Source organism: Struthio camelus, chromosome W (assembly GCF_040807025.1).
Source record: "Struthio camelus isolate bStrCam1 chromosome W, bStrCam1.hap1, whole genome shotgun sequence".
Classification (NCBI taxonomy): Eukaryota; Metazoa; Chordata; class Aves; order Struthioniformes; family Struthionidae; genus Struthio; species Struthio camelus.
The window spans coordinates 4,126,525-4,143,328 of NC_090981.1; positions in this window are offsets into that span (position 1 = coordinate 4,126,525).

Sequence of the window (16,804 nt, forward strand, 5' to 3'; positions counted from 1 at the left end):
TGGATGAAATCTTATTGAAGCTGGGAGGATTAACATTGTTTTTTCACTCAAAATGAATATAATAAGCATTTAAACTTATCTATGCAATAAAAAAGCTGGAGCATAAGAGCTCTGTCCACAACACAGACTTACGTAAGCTATAGTGTTATCTGAGTAGGAGGGTTTCATACAGTATTGTTTAATACTGTGCACAAGTGAGAAAGAAGCAGCAGAAACACTGTGGGAAGAGACAGATGGAAGCACTAGCGAAATACTTGTAAATAAGTTTTAAGGTAAGATTAAAGATGAGAGCAGCTTTTGAGTAGAGCATTTACTAGTAAGAGGCTTGTATCTGTAAAGAGAAAGCTGTCACCTGTTTGATTCCTACTGCGGTCAGGATACAAACAAGGCCTTTTTACGTTCCTTTTTAATAAAAAGGATTACACTATAAAATACCTTAATCTATCATGAGTTTTACTTCTGTACCCCAAATAGCAGTGATTTAGAAGGAAAAAACTAAACATAATAAGCTTTGATAAGCTCTCATTCTTGCAATCAGGATGCTACCAGTTTTGACTGAGGCTAAAAGTCTATTTTACTTTATAGCTAGGCTAACCAGCCTGCAATCTAGTAGAAGTAATTCAAAGGAAAGTTTATCTCATGATCAGAACTTAGTCTGAATGAGAGCACTGTCACAGTTCAAAGCGGGATCTGGCACACTTCTTTCAGACTGTAAGATCAGCAAGGTGAGATCTGTGTCTTCCTTGGTACTTGGAAAGAGCCTCACCTTCTAAACTAAATATAAAAATACACAGTGTTACTGACAGTAGGCTCTCCCTCAACCTTCCCTTTGTAAGTAGAGAATTCCATCAAAGACTTCTGCAAAGAAATATCCATGCTTGATGGAGGAGGAGGTTTGCTTGATGCTTGATGGAGAGTGGGAGGTTTAATAGTGGACACTTCTAAAGAACAATGAGAAAATACCTGATTCATCTATATAGTAAGGGTACACATAGTAATCAATAATATTGGAAGTAATTTGGAGCTTTACTTAACCTCTAATTATTCCTACATAGCATTTTAGATATTACCATGACTAGCTTTGGGATTTTGGGGGAGGATTGGCTTAATCCTACAAAACTACATTTTGACATCCTTTCCTTCCCTGAGATGTTATCTATTTCTGCCTACCATTATTTAAGATGCAAAAAGAGAGGCCTATAATTTTAGAAATGGATGCAAACCGATTCCTTGGGGTGCAATTTGAATAGATTTGTTTTCTATTTAAAAGGTTAATTTTCATGTCACCCTTACTCCCAATAGTGGATCTTAACGCATTATTTCTTTTCAGCTTTAGGTCCCTGATCGTATTGTTTCCATTTCCAAGACTATTTTGGAGCTTTTAAAGGGTTAACATTTTTATATAAAAGCTTTAGTTTTCATGTAGAGTTTTAGTTCCTCTACCAATGCAGGAACTTTCTATACATCCTCCGTGGAAATTTAGCATGCAGCATTCTTTTGTCACTCTTTCTCCTGAGTGTTAGCTGGTTGTTGACCTGTACATACATACACCTGCTAAATGCTTGATGAGGAATGTAAAAGATCCTCACGTTAATAATCCTCACACTGAAAAGTAAACATGCAGCTTGTGCAGGCTGCATGGAAAACAAAATGCATGTAAATATATGCATTATCAGAAAAGGGTTACTTATCTTTTTCTGTTTCATTAAAAAAAAAACTTCTTGGAACAGAACTGATGATTAAAAAAGGTACAAACATATATTTAGAGTTATGCATACTGGTTTCCTTTGCATTTATTATTATTTTTATTATTTATTATTCATTTATTATTATTTTATCTAACCATCCATCTGCTAATTCAGTCTGTCTTGTAGTTTCTACAGTTTGCTTGCTGCAGGAATCAAGCTTTTAAGCCTGTAAATCACTAAGTTCTGGAAACTTTTAAAAAGTCAGTTTGCTCCCCTCCAGTCCTCAGATAACATGGAAGTCTTAAGCAAGAGGCTAAGTTTCTTTGGATGGTGCCAGGGGACAGAATTCCTCCCCATGACAGCAGGAGAGGGTTAAAGGCTGCCTACCTCCCATACACCTGCGAGGCCTAATAAAGCTTCATGGAGCCAGGCTTATAAATGCAGCCAGAGCAGAAGGATAAACAGCTATTGAAAGGTAGGGAAACTCTGGTCACTTAGCTTTTAGTGAACAGGTAAGGCATTTATATCTGTAGCTTGAAAGCGATGAGAATTCATTAAAAGGAACAGGAAAAAATTTCAGAGAATTAACCATCTTCTTATGAAATGAAAGAAAGAGGGAGAGTGATGATTCCAGTTCATCCCTTATAAAGATATATGCTCAAGGGATGAGATAGGAGCTGTGCTAGCCTGTATCTCTATAACGAGGAAACCAAACTAACTTCCCATGAAGCAGCAGTCTTTAGTGCTGCCCTGGGGACAGGGCTGCCACACGTCTTGCAGTGACTCTGCAAGGCTGTGTCTGAACTTGGCGTGCTTTGTGCTTCTGCTTTACACAGGCATGAGCACATCTGAGCGCCAACTCTGGCATGGGAGGAGATTGGTCATCCTAAATGCAAGTTATCAATGCATAATCAGCTATCATAGGAAGTAAAGGGAGCAACAACTGTCTGTGGCTACATCCCCAGCTGCAATGGCTTGGGGATCTGGACCACAGGCTATGCTGAGGAACCTGCTTGGTGTAGATGAAACCTTATTTTATATTTCAAAACTGATGTCTGGGAAGCATAGAGTTTTTTTTTTTTAATTAAAAGTCATAATTTAAAGTAGGAGCAGTCAGTCTTTGCATGCTCATTTTATAGCTAAGCCATTCCCCACTGATATTTTGTGTGGAGAAAGAACTGCTTAAGAATTCACAATGTGCTCCAGATGTAGCTGTAGCTGAAAACGGCTGTTTCCCTATCACATGCTACTTCTGTGCTGTTTCATGCCAACTGCAATAAAATGTAGTACTCTAATGTCCAGGGGTTATGCAGCATACATTTTGAGGTCTGTCTTACAGCTTTATCACATGCCACATGTTTCTCTATTTAGCTACTTCTTTTTTCTATAGTGAATTCTTTCTTATGCATTGCACCAAAATAAAATGCTCCATGAGAGGAGGTTATTTTCTTTTTGTAGGAGAGGCCAGTGGCAATTTTGAAAGAAGAACAGGAATATAAGTGCCTTCATAGTACTGCTTAAAACAGGCAAACAGTTGGAAGAGGATCACTCATTCCTGGGGATGAAATTCCAAAGTCTCATAGCTTTTATATTTTGCTTTCCTGGTGCCAGAGAAGTTTTTCTTTAAAAAAATCAAGACATCAAAGTATGCCAACATAGAAAAGCATTATATTACCATATCATTATACTATTATTATTATATTGCAATTTTAAGGAAACATTGTCCTGGTGGGGTAAAAATATTTGCATATTTGAACTTGCATTTTTAAGTGATCAAAGTAAAACAGAAAAATTTTACTGCACTGCACTCTCAATTTCATCCTTCCTCATAACAAATCCCTCCTGAAAGCAGATAAGAGAAAAGAAGAAGCAGATGTGTCATGTTGTATGTTGTTATATAAAGGGAATTTTTCAGAGGATCTCAGAGCAAAGGCAATGGTCTGGCACTTGTTTTCTTTGCAAACATGAAATAATTCTTATGTTTTGCCTCCTTAGTAGTAATTTAGTTGAAAGGTATAAACCCTTCTATTGCAATTACTGGAATATTCCACCAGAAGGAAAAGACAACTTCATGACAGGCTAGTTGGGCTTGATTGTTAGAGAGAGCAGAGGAATATCATTTTTCATATAGAATTCTGGGTATCAGGAGGTTTTTGCTACAGAATTTTAATTTTGTACTGATTGACTAATATTCAGCTTTTTTTTTTGCCAATAGCAACAATTCAATAGTACTCAGCCATTAGAGAAAACATACAGATTTAACACTCAAAAGTGTGTTCTGTAGAACTTCTCATATTATAGCCATTAGCCCAAATGAAACACAAAATTGTAATCCTTTTCTTGTACCAAAAATATATCTTGGGAAAGGCATGTATGTGCACATTAAATTTATTTTCTTCTATTACAAGACCAAAATCTTAAACATAGCAATGACTGGTATTCTGAAGAGGAGACCTATATGTTTTGTATCTCTTCCAGCAACCAATTACTTTTGTGAGATGGAAAAAAGGCTTGGTTTTGCAGTCAGCAAAGCCAGTGGGATAGTTCAGTTTTGCTGGCATTAGAAGTGATGTCAAACATTCATCAACTTTAATGGGAATGTTATCAATCCAATCACTATCCTAAAACAGTATAACATAAATAGGAAGTTATTTGCTCAGACTGTATCTGATAACTTGCAGCTATGGTCTGAGGGAAGACAAAGGGCTCTGTGAGGAAAATAACATATTTCCAGAGAAGGCTAATTTCTATTAAAACTAGTTATTTTATGAAGTTCCTTTTTTTTTTCCTGTACAAAAATGTCAAAATTAAGAAGCTAGTATAGGTTGGTCAAAAAGTCCAGATAGATAGAATAATTAATATGATTTTATTTGTCCATATTAGCATCATCTTTAAGATAAAATTATTATTTTTGAAAAAAAATCACCATCACTACCAACTTAAATACTTCTGAGTGCCTCTTTGTATTACTGTCTGTTTCACTTGTCAGGAAGTTCTTTCCTTTCTAACCAGGAAAAATTAGTCTGTGACAAAAACTCATTCTCTGAGGGGAAGCTATTTCCATTGCTTTTTGAATTGTACTCTATAGAGAGTTAAAGAAAAATAGAGGTGGATGGAAATTCAGTCTTTACATTTGCCTGCAGGTTTATCAGTGGGTTTACAGAACAGAAAAGAGGTAGAAGGAGGATACCACTTCTGCTATAAGTATGCCAGAGTAACTTGTTCAAAATGCTATTACACTCAGGATCTCAATGGCAGTGGGGATTTCACAGGATTAGGCCTTGTGAAATGGGAGCCACATGCCCAGAAGTGCTGCATGCCAACTTTATCACTGAAAGAAGCTTTGCTATAAAAGCATGGATACATGGGTTAGATGGTGTGTATAAAGCTAGGGAGGTCTGCAGTTTCCTTGAGGTATGAGTAGTTGTAATTCCAGGCAAAACGCAGCCAGGTAGGCCTCATGTGATTACAAACAATGTTTGTATGTTTGTATTTTTAATGATCACAAGCAATCACAAAGCACTGGCAAGCCACGCATCATCTGGCATGATTGCCCACAATAAACATCTGAGGAGCAGCCATGAGAACATGCCTCAAGCCCATCGATGTCTTGCATTATTGAATTGTGCTTCAGACAAATTCACAGACAGGCCTGTGCTGTGAGTACTAAGGAAACTGGCTAAAGGCTCATGCCAGAATGCCTGAGCAGCATGGCATGGAAACTTTTAAACTGCTCAATTTTCTGCAATACAGAAAAGGGTGCCATGGGGCTGGGCTATTCTAAGTGTGTGCTAATCCACTGAAACATAACCTGAGATTTAACTTCCTAATCTTAAACGGAGCAAGAACATAAGTGCTTGCCTTAACTCTTTGAGTACTGGACATTTTGGAGTGGATATCTCCCTGGTGCCAATACAAATTTCCATTCTAGGTCCATATTGAAGACTCTTCTGTCTACAACGTCCCAGTATCCCCATGAAAAGTTTTGGTTTTGATAAGCTGACATTCCCCCTGGAAAACTTCCAGTGAAAATTTTGTCAGAATATTCAGTTCTACTTTCATGTTTTTTCTTCCTGATTTCATTCCAGATCAGCTACCAGAAATAATCAGAATAACAAGAATCACTGTTCCAACAACCTAATGTGTTTGTATCTAAATGGGAGAAAACTTACAAGCAAAACAGTAGCAAAAAATTATTCTTTTGTGCCTAATTTTGGATCACTGGGCATTTTTACTTATATTTCCTAAAGAATTTCAAGTTCAACAGTCAATATTCTGAATAAACTCAATTTTCATTGACTTCAGCAGGAGTTGAATTAACTCAGTTCTCTCCTGGCATCTCAGCTCTGACATTTTTATGCAGTTGACCTTGTGAAGTTTATGGGCATTACCACTTGGGTTCTGAAATGCACTAACCATAAAGCAAAGAGGATCGTATTTTGAATTGGTTACTTCTGCTGAATAGGGTCTCAGCTCCAGACCTAGAGAAAACCCTTTGTCTCCCTCTTCCACCTTTGGAAGAGACAAAAAGAAGTGATGCAAGTAAGAACTGTTGTTTCGTTAGTAGCATGTATTCAGGTTTGACTTCACAGAGTTCCAAAAAGGAAAAGCCCCATGGAAATTTCTCTGTATCAGTTTTCAAAACTGTAGCATGACTCTTCAACAGAGATATATCATCTTCCTCTTTAAACTAATCTGATCCCTAACAGATCAGTCACTTCTCTGCAGCTGAAATCACTGAATCATTAGGTCTCAAACTAACTTTGGGGGAAGGTGAGGCCATGTGCATTTAACAAGTGTGTTATTTATGGTTGTAAGGCTACTGCAACGTTATTACCAATGTTCACATAGGTGTCAGGTATATTCATGTTCTGCTCCAAAACTACCTCAGGACCCACCTAGGTTGCAGCAGTTAGAGCATTTGGGAATACAGACTTAGTCGCTGCAGTGGATACTATTTTGTCCAGCACCGTAACTTTCCATTTAAGTGGCACCGTGGCTGCTAACATGCAATGGTCTGCCCATAACATAAAAGGATTGTGCTAGCACGTTGAACCAATTGGGCCGAGGGCTATTGTAATACAAGCTAAAGCACTGGATAGTAAGACAATGATAAATTACCTCGTTAGTCTTTCAACCTCACAGATATTTGGTCTATCACAAATGCCAATGTGCCAGTTAATGTAGCTGTAAGGTCATATCTGAAACTAGCAATTAGTATGACAAAGCTATATTCTACTCTTCCAAATGCTCTTTTCTGCTTCCCTCTCCCCCACAAATTGAAATAGAAAGGGAAAGTGGTTGAGACCAGACCCCTAGGCTTACAATTGGACAGACTAGATTAGTTTTATAAACAGCTAGACTGAATCAGTAATGTTCAAAAAATCACAAACATGCTCAGTCTCATACCACCTTCAGTCTGGGGACTAGAGACCCCAAACCTGCAGTCTCATCTGTGTGGCCTATCAAAGGTTTCCAACCAGGCCTAAGACAGATGTCTTCTCAGCACATGTGCTATACCTGCAATTAGATTAAACACGCTATTAAAAAAAAAAAAAAAGCCAAACCTCTATTATAATGGTAACATATTCTTTTTGATAATTTCTAACCATTTGATGTGTGTCAGTGTTTGCAAATAAAAGAGGCTAACATCACCTGTTTTGCTGTAGCTTTTAGCAGCAGGAGAAACAAAATTTGTCTTCTTCCAGAGCCAGGATCATGATGATAGGGGGATGATTTTCTTCAGAAGTGAAACACTGCTCTAAGAAAAAGGAAAAAAAATGAAACAGAAAAAAACCAACCCACCAAATTGCATGTTCTGAAAAAGTCATTCTTATTCCAGTTGTTAGTGGACCTTTTTTTTTTTATGAGAATACATTCAGCTAATATGCACAGTACACATAGCAGTGCATCTAGGAGTATTTCAGAAATATCACCATGCTCTCCTACTTATCACATGCTATAATAAAAAGAGCAAGGCACACTCTATAGTATTTAAACTAATTTATTTAAAGAAATAGATTAAAATCAGTCATTTGATTCTGATAGAGCATGATCATGATCTGCACAAGGTCAAGAAAAAAATTAGTGTCGCAACCTCAAATACAGCTTTTATATTCTTGGACCAGTTTTAATATATTGCCTCAGTGTTCAGTCTGGAGTGTAGGACACTTTACAGGTTGTATTGCCAGCTACCACATTAATTAATTTAATATCTTTCAGATGAAGAAAAAGCACTACAGAAATTATTAGGTATTAGTGACTGAGGGTTATCTCACTAATGTGTAGGGTTGCTCCTCCAGATGCCCCCTGCACAGGGGATATTATATTTTAATATATATTATTTATTAATATTTTAATTTTAATGCTAATTGCTATATTGTATGCTAAGTGTCATATAAGCTAAGGGCTAACAGCTAAAACAACCCTACAGTCGGAGAAGCAGATGGACTTCAGGTTACTTTCACAGCCAAGTCAGACCAGCACCTAATGGGGCTCTGCAAATAATCAAATATGCAATTCATTCAAATTGCAATTCATGGCTGGGAACTGCTGGAACACAAGGCACAGCTTATCCTACAGTGAGCTGCTCCTGACACCTGAGAAAGGCTGCTGTAAATGGGTGGAGAAAGTGGCCAGGATTATATGATATCTTTCCTTGATTCTACAAATTCAATATTTAAACTGATAATGCACAGATCTAAATATTCCTACATCTTAATATATCAATACAATAAACTTCCTCCAGATTAATTTCTCTATGCAATAAACTGGCATTTCAAGGCTATGACAAAAAATAAGGCTTAAACAAATAATACCTTTGCATCTGTTTCTTGTTGGTATTATTTAACACTTATACTCATTGTATGTCAAAGCACAAAACGCTGTGATTTTCATCAAAATGGTAAAATTGAAAAGTGACTTTTAGCATTCAAGGCAATTTCTGAAACCTAGCCAGGACAGGAATTTGCTGAAGTCTGTGATTTGTGGGGCATGGTTGGGGTAAATTAACCTAGAGCTCGATCTGGGCCCCACCCTCATGTTGTGAGTAACACCCCTAATTTTACCCACTCATATTTAGGGAGGTCGCACTAGCTCACAAAAAAGCAGCCTGCAGTAACAGAAGAATATATATATTAATATATATAAAGCAGATATTCTTTTGATAACATTGTATAGAGGGTCTGTGTGTAAGCTACATGCTAGCTCCTTGTTACAGGACCATTCCAGGAATGTACAGGCTCTGCTATTGAATGTTATCCATAATGTGGGTGCACACACAGGGCTTCCTCATAAACACATCAAGAAGGTCCATGGAGTCTGTCCTGCCTGCTGTGCTCTGATGCAGGATGGGGAAGGGCAGGGAGAGGACTTTCAGGGATGGTGGGACTGTCTTTTAAGTATGACTAAAAAGAAGAGCAATAGTGAGAGAGAGTACAAGACTGTTCCCTTAACATGGACAATTTCCCTCTTCTTACCTGAAAAATGAAGTGTGAAACTTGATGTGGATAAAAATCAGAGAAGCAGAGGCTTCTTAGTGGTTCTCCTAATATCCTGACCAAATGGGCACTGATAATCAAGACCACATTGTTTCTCTTTGTCACACACAAAGAACTGGGAATTGTCATTTGTATTGCTAATCATGATCCCTCATGCAACTAGTCAAGTGTTGGAATGTAGTTGCAATAATTCAGCATAGTTTGGTGGTTAGAAATGGGCAGTTCAGGACCTCTCTCTTGTATCTGGATGGAATAGTGGCTGCTATCCTATTACCTATGGACTGGATGGTCTTACAGACTAGTCTGGTCCTCGCTTCTCATTGAGCATTGTGCCACAGTGATGGTAGGTTCTGTGATACTTATGCCTGCAGTTATAGTATAGTCATAGGCAAGTCATTCTTTATCTAATGAATTCAGCCTTGGTATTAAGCTGAGGATTTGTGTGTCACTAAGTTTTCATTTTCTGAGAAGGGTATCTCTTATAACTCCATCTCATCTCTTGAAAGTAATTTAACAATGAATTTCTGACCATATTTTACATGTATAAATTTATATTGTCACAAACTACTCCTCAGGTTTTTCCAGACAAAAATACATTATGCAAAATGTTTCTCAGAAAACCCTCACCTTTATCTACTTACCCATTCTGGTCAAAGCACATTTCTTTCCCTATCATTCTCAGGTTACATTGCCTTAAGTAACAGCCTTGCCCAATGGCATTGCCTAACAGAGTTGACAATCAATAGTGTTCTTTAACCTGTTAGTCTTAACTTTCAGTTTATTGTGTGAGAAAAGGGCACATAAATAAGTCAATCGACTTGTCCTTTTAACATTAAAATCCTTTAATTATCCTATAAAATACATTGTCATAAGGAAGAGGAGATATAGAAGTAGACAACCAATAAGTTGTTGATTTGGAACAAAACTTAGACATCAGCAACTAATACTACAACTTGTTATCCATGACAAATTGCATAACAGATAACAGGTTTTTTTTCTTGCTGTATTTTGGCAATTATGGGTATTTTCCTCTTGGGAATCAAAGTGAAGGAATATATTTCAAACTATAAGCAGCAGTTACTGAAGCAAAGATGAGAATCTAGTCTTAGCTTTCCTTGGAAATTGATAAGCTATTGTAGGTTTATCTGTAGACATATCTGTTTTATTCTTATTGGTTAGAATTCATATTTCCATGTTCTCAAACTTTGCCCATTTATTAGTCAGCTGCCTGAGAATTCAAACAGAGCACAATGCCTCACTAGCAGAGTGCTATTCATCTCTAAATCAGCCATGGCAATCTTTCTTTTTAAATCTTTAGTAAAATATTTAACTTCTAAGCATAATGCTTGAGAAGTACATTTGATACCCGAGAAAAAAATAATTATATTAATATGAGTAGGAAGGGTTCAAATATATTCATTAATATTATGTCAGAGCGGACTGTTCCCTCGTGACTTATGCACCGAATCTGCTGGTTGCACAGAAAGAGCCACAAATCTTCCTTCTCCTTCCTCACTCAGGTGTTGTCCCAAAGAAGGGTTCTTTCACCCGGTGTGCAATGAGCCGAAAACACAGAGTCGAGATATTTGCTTAATTCATTTCTGCGCACAGACGGGTGCTAGGCGGTAACGCCACAAAGCTAGCACACCTGGTTACTACACAGCCGACACCTCATACAGTTTAAGCAACGGTTATCAGTACAGTTCACAACTACATCGTCACCCTCGTTCCCATTGGTTCTGCCAGGTCTCGTCTTCGTTTAAAGTCACAGTACCCTCTTTTTCTACTACCGCATGCTCTATGGGGAAGGGGCTTCGATCTGCGGGGGGCTTCCCTGCCCGTGGGTGGGTTTTTTATTCTGCTAATTAGGCTAGTTCTCCCGTAGTTCAAGTAGTTCTCTCCTGTTTATCGTCTGTTTTTGTTCTCTTCAGGTTTATTTGGGTACTTCCTTATCTGGTTGCCTTATAGTGTTGTCTTGCTCCTTCCTCCTCCAGGGCCTTGTTTTGTTAACTACCTGTGAAAGACTGAGTAATGCCCTAATCTCCTTTTTCCGCATCCCTCCAACACAGGTGTTCAGCAGCCTGCTCCCTAAAGGTGGGGCAAGGCAAACAATCTTGCTGTTATTATAGGTTTTGCATAGCTATACATTTATTCTTCAGTTACACACCCCTGAAAAGCACTCACAGAATCTGGCCTTCTACTTCCACTCATGTATTCCCCTAAATCCATTTGCAATAAAAGCTCCAAGCTAAAAAATGACTACTGATTCTGGATACTTTTGTTTTTGAGGCCCCACCTGAAATACCTTAGTGACCTGAAATATGGCCACTGAGGATGTGCATCAAAAAAACTGAAGGCCCAAAGTCACTAATCATGTTGAACACTTAGACTAATATCTTGTAAGAGCTGTGTTCTGTAAAACAAAAATGATTTTAAGAATACAGGTGGTATTTAATGTGAACTTTAACATGTCACACTTAGGATACATGTGATCCCTGTGGTATATTCTGTATAATAAAATTATGTTTGTATATATTCTAAAAAAGAAAGGAAAATCTAGTGGGGAAACTTCTAATAAAATTTGACAACGTGCATTTTTTTCCCTTTTGTTGTTGCTTTATGTTCTCTTCTTTGAGACATAATCCTCTGGTAAAAGTATTTACATTGCAAATGATTTTTTAGTCAAACATGGAATTAAAATTTCAGATAAGAAATAAGCAGCAGGAACAGGAAAATTTGAGCAGACATCTAAGTTTACAAGAAAATATTCCTAACAAAATGCATCACAGAAAACAAAGGACAACTATCTATACCTAAAACATTTTTTATCAGACATTTGTCTAATCTATTAAAGCTCCTTTTAGTTACTGTGGGCTTTTTTACTTAATGTCCAACTGAAAATCCTTTCCCTCAAATTTAAGCTCATTGCTTCTTGTCCTACAACCAAGTTGCAGTTTTCTGAAGAATTAAAGGTTTTTACATCATTAGACTAACAAACCCACTTTTCAATCTTTTGCCAAAAGGCACATTCATTAGCCTTAGGATCATTCCATTTTCTGTTTACTCTCTAACATGCTTCACCTATTTCTTGAAATGACATGCCTAAAGTGAGACACAGTAAATAAACATTGCAATACAGTCACTTGCTGTGGCTGAAGTAAAACTCAGTGACTTGCTGAGCTGTGGAAACTCAATCTGGTTTTTCTAAAAATTCACAAAATACTTGCAAAACAAGGAGTGACTTTACTTAGGAGAATTTCAATTATGCCACTATCCCAAATTTTTATGAAGACATGTACAAACTTCCCAAGTAGTCAGTAGAATTCAAACGTACATATTCCTAGGTTAGCAAAACAGCTTTTGAAAAATTATTAGGTGTATTCAAAACTTTACTCATCCACTTGTGGAAACAATATTTATTCCATATTTTTGCTACAACTTAGCTTTTTGGTATGTCTTTCATATCAGTGAGATCTTTTTTCCTTGACTTTTGTTTATAGCTAAGAAGCTTAAAAATTATCTTTTCCAAACTCAGACTGTTAACACAGTATTTGCCTGGCTCCACCCTTCCACTCTCAATAACTGTGTTCTATAACATAACATAAATAAACACTTTGGGCTTTTTAAAATATACATTATGTCCTAAAAAGTTACCTTCATCCATCGTAATTGGTCTGTTTCTCAGAGCCAGTGTTTTCCACAGAGGTGCGAATTAAAGCCTGCTATTTTCTGTCAGCCTCCCACACTGTGTACATAAATATTTATCTTTAAAAATGCAAGAGCTTCACTAGGCAACAAGATACCTGTAGAAAGTAAAATGGGAGATAAGGATCACATTTCTTCTACTGTTTCCTGTGGCTAGCAACTTGTGCTTTGTCAGGAAAATAAATCTTATTAGATGAAACTCAAAGTTGTAGAAGACTTAGCTATAATTGAAAATAATAGAGGCATGCACTATATACCTGAAAGCATAAACACTCACAAGATTAAAATTGTTTCATTAAAATATTGTACAAATGTCCACACTTCCTTGTTTCAACTGAAAGAATGTGAAATCTGACACTCTTGCTACATTTCCAGTAGTGATGAAACTGGTAAAGATCTAAGGAGTGTTTCATGCAATTTCAGCCCTAACTTCACATAAACAGGGTTATTAAATGCTTCCAGATGTGAAACTGGTATTCTATTAGAACACAGTCTGTCCTATTTGGGAGGATTGCATTGTACAAGTGCATTGCCCTCTCTTCCCTCTGCTTTATGAAGGTAAAAAACATATTTATTACTGCCAGTAACATTATGCTGAGGTTAGTCTCAGCTAATGAAGCTGGCAGGTTGTTTTGAATTATAGGGCAAATATTGTGTTCTCCTGGAACAACCCAGGCACATGCCTTATGATATGTTCCTATATCAATATGAACAACCCAGTAGCAGGAACTGAGAGAAGCAAGTCCTAGTCAGCAGCTGCAAAAACAAATACAGAATAAATTGTTTCCAGGCTGATGTGATCCAACTTCCCCGGGTGGGATCAGCAGCTCAGGATTTCCCCTTTGCTGCTATTGTTCTGGACCTCACCCTTATGTCAAAAAGGCTTAAAAACAGGAGCTTGCCTTTGGATTGTAGTCCAAGAGCAAGGCTTTTGGTATTGCTAACTCCACAAGCAGTTTCACCATCAGTTTATAGGCGGCAGCTTTGTGGGGAATCTCCTTCCAACTAATACACAACTAACCAATTTGTATGACTTGTTTCTCTGGTGTCCTCTTTTGAATACATCATAGCTTCACTGGGATGTGAGGAATAAATCATGATATGGGACTAGATAAAAGGCTTCTCTGAAAGAGTGTCCTTTCCTTATTTAAAAAGGACTTTTTTATGATATTTCTTTTTATGAAAACAAAAATATTCAGGAGTCCTTTTCTTTTTTTCCTCTTTTGCCTCTTGCTGCAGGGGAAAACAAGAAGAGAAAATCGAAGAAGGGCAAAGGAGAAAAGGCAAGAATAAATCTCTGAACAATTGAAAATGTTTCAAAAATTGCAAACTTATAAAAATAAAAACTTATTTTTGACAGATCATGTTTCCAGAATTTTTTGATAGCAATAAAATGATATATGTCATAGAATTAGCACTACAAGTAGTGCTAAAACCAGAAACTGTTAGGTTTATGTTAGGTTTCAACTTCAATTTTTCAACATTTATTGTCATGTTTTTTGTTTCACTTAATCATTTTAGGAGTGAATAATAGCCCCAGTCCTGAACTAGCACCTGACTGTGCTAGCTACTAAACAAAAATAATAAAACAGATTGGTTGTGCCACACATATCTTAAGACCACTCCTTTCAGTATTCTTTTCTGACTCATGTGTTCTTGCTAATCCTATGTTAGGAAAAATATCTGCAAGCCTTCTTTACATTTTTATTTAAATCACCTTTCATAAAATGTCATTAATAATTGATTATAAAATAGGCCTTTTTAAAAATCACCACCATCTTGGGACTCAATATTTCACTCTTGCCTATGGTGTTGTGTTATTGATAATAGTATTTTATGCATAATTTTGAGAAGGTAAACTTCCAGGGCTAGGAACCTCATCTTCCTCTATGTATATTGCCAATCACTATGATTCTTTGAAAAACCTAGTAGCAGCTCCAGGGATAAATAATCTGACAGGGTTGGTTTAGTTTAGAATTGGGCCACCTATGAAATATCATCACATCTGCATCTTTCCCCTTTGAGGAAATTCAGATGCAAATCAAGCTCTGAGTTATGTACCTTTGGGCGCTTCTATAATGGGACAAATCGCAACAAATACAAACATGCCTTGAAGTTTCTTCTCTTTCAAAGAGAAACAAGCCAAAGTCCTTTAAAATTTCTCACGAATAACTATGACTGAACTATGTTGTCATTCACTGTGCTGTATGCAGTATTTTTCCCCAAGCAGCAATAGGCATGAAGCAACCCACTCTAGAGTAAAACTGAAACAAAACCAGGAGATTTCTGTTTTCTTAGCTGGAAACCTCAACAAGCAATTGCCTTTCAACAACTGAATGTAGAAGTCTGGAACAAATATCCCTGATGCAAATTCTTTTGTTGAAGGTCAACAAAGGTCTTATATTCCTATTGAAAATAAAACACAAAATGAAGGAGGCCTGAAAAAGTACATCTTCACATGGAATATATCTGTTTAGATTTTTTTTTTTATTTATACCCTTTTTCTTTGAAGGTTTAAGGGAAAGCCCCATAAAGATCTACATTTTGTCTGAGATGAAACTATTTTAATCTTCTGTAGAAGCTAATCAATCTTGCAGTCACTGACTAATTGTGAAAATAGTTCCGTCTCCTTTGCACAGAACTAATTCTAGCAGGTGAATTACTCAGTGAAATAACAATACCCAAGGTATCTTAGATAACTTTTCCTAACCTTGTGTCAGAGTCCAGTACTCTCTGACCAGGTTCTTTTAGATATTGCACACACAGAGAGGGTAACATTTAATATAAAAAGTTTACTTTGAAGGCATTTGATGTCACACGGGATTTTTGACTTAGCAGAGTGATACAGCAGTATACTGAAATCACAATACGAGTGTAAGTTACGCTTAGCCAAATCTAGCAATTGCAATATACAGTCCAATCACAACACCAATGTGATCCCCGTGACCAGCCCCTATAAAACATGCTCACTGTCACAACACTGGGTGTCACCAGGGAGGACCACATGGGCTGAAGCCAGCTCAAGTCCATTGCTCTCTTCACAATTCCTTTGGTGGTTGTTCAGGTTTTATACTCTCTGTTGGGCTCAGCCACATGTACACCTCCCCCATGCTGGTCTGGCTATCTCAGGGAGAACCATTTACACCTGGTCCAATTAACAGATATGGCTGCTTATCTAACACAAAGGCCACCCTCTGGCCCCCTTTGCCTTGAGATAAAGTCAGTTCTCTGTGCCACAGCTGTGGTTAACGAGCAGCATCCTACACTATCCCTGAGCTTCATGGGGCACCTGGCCCTCTGAGCCTTCTCCCATTGTAGGGGCTATTGGTCGGTCACACCTTGACAGTCCCCTGTTAATAATGGGAACAGCTAGGATCATGTATTACAAGAGAAAATTGAATGTCTAGTTTTCTCAACCTTCTCTGACTGTTCTTATCACACCCTGAATGTAGACAATAAGCAAAACATAATTTACTATTATTCACTGATCATATCATTCCTGTTTCTCTAATGGTAGCAGGAGCCAAGCTAGGGCTGTGCCACTCCAAACAGGTCTCAGCCTGACTTAAGTGATTCTGAAGCTTCAACATGTGATACTTGTTCCTCACTGTATTTAGGGAGTAAAATATGTTTTATTATTTTAACCTGGATGGTTACCATCAATGTATGCACTTAGTGGTACACATTTCAAAATAGAGAAACAGCCAAGGCAGAATGATTTGCTTACAAGATCTTTGGAAATGTTTTATATATTAATTTTCCTTAAAGGAAAAAAGAGAACACGGAAATAGCAATACAGTTGTGTAGCTAACTTGGAGGACAAAATCATTATGGTAATACCAAGCAAGCTTTAAAATCCTAGATCGCTAAATTTAACCTACATATTGCAACATCATAGACTGTTCATCTGCT